Consider the following 306-nt stretch of genomic DNA (forward strand, 5'->3'; position numbering starts at 1 on the left):
GATCCAAGAGATAAACATTCAAGCCTTGTTTGCTTGTAGAACAGAAGTGGTTGTCAGGCACTCGTTCATAAGTGAGAATGATGATGAGTGTCACATAATCATAACATTCATCATGTTCTTGGGTGCAAATGAATATCTTAGAACAAGAACAAGCTGAATTGAATAGAAGAACAATAGTAATTGCATTAATACTTGAGGTACAGCAGAGCTCCACACCTTAATCGATGGTGTGTAGAAACTCCACCATTGAAAATACATAAGAACAAGGTCTAGGCATGGCCGAGAGGCCAGCCCCCAAAACGTGAT

Source organism: Arachis duranensis, chromosome 4 (genome assembly GCF_000817695.3).
Source record: "Arachis duranensis cultivar V14167 chromosome 4, aradu.V14167.gnm2.J7QH, whole genome shotgun sequence".
NCBI classification, from domain to species: Eukaryota; Viridiplantae; Streptophyta; class Magnoliopsida; order Fabales; family Fabaceae; genus Arachis; species Arachis duranensis.